This window comes from Frankliniella occidentalis, unplaced genomic scaffold (assembly GCF_000697945.3).
Source record: "Frankliniella occidentalis isolate FOCC.00 unplaced genomic scaffold, Focc_3.1 Scaffold235, whole genome shotgun sequence".
NCBI classification, from domain to species: domain Eukaryota; kingdom Metazoa; phylum Arthropoda; class Insecta; order Thysanoptera; family Thripidae; genus Frankliniella; species Frankliniella occidentalis.
In genome coordinates, this window is record NW_026267361.1 from 35,728 (window position 1) to 36,354 (window position 627).

The window sequence follows — 627 nt, forward strand, 5'->3', positions numbered from 1 at the left end:
CATAATAGGGTTTGTTTCCTCACCGTCGACGTGAAGACCGCGGCCGTGGTGGCCGTATGGACGCTGACGCCTGAACAGGGAGGAGGGTGGGAACCAGTGTTGCAAGATGGCTCTCTCCCCTTTTCCCACTCACAATGCTCAAAATTCCCTTTTGAGGCCAAAAATTCCCATGAATTTAAAAAATGAGTTTTAGCCCCCCCCCCCCAGCGTTATTTAGCCTATAATAACCGAGAAAATTATGCCTTGTGCTATTGGGAACGTCTTCGCGGAGCTCACGTCGTGTTTAGACGCAGTTCCGTGCCTGACTGCCGCGTCGGGCGGTGCGGTCGGTTGGCAGGCCGTGCGGCGAGTGGAGTGGAGGGGGAGGGGGTCCAGCGCCTTCTCGCCCGTGTTGCTTTCAGCTCGCTGCTCGTGCATACCTGCGTTGTGTTTCTCCTCGTGTTCTTTTCCTCCTCGTTTCGGCGCTCGACTTTAACTTCGTAAGTACTGGTGACAAGTGGTTATTGGTCTTAAACAACATGCATTGGCACTGTTTTTAGCAGATGATACATCATACACAACTGAAATTAATAATACTTTACTTAACGATGTGTCATTGCTTGTACTCTAGTGCGGAGCGCTGAGGCT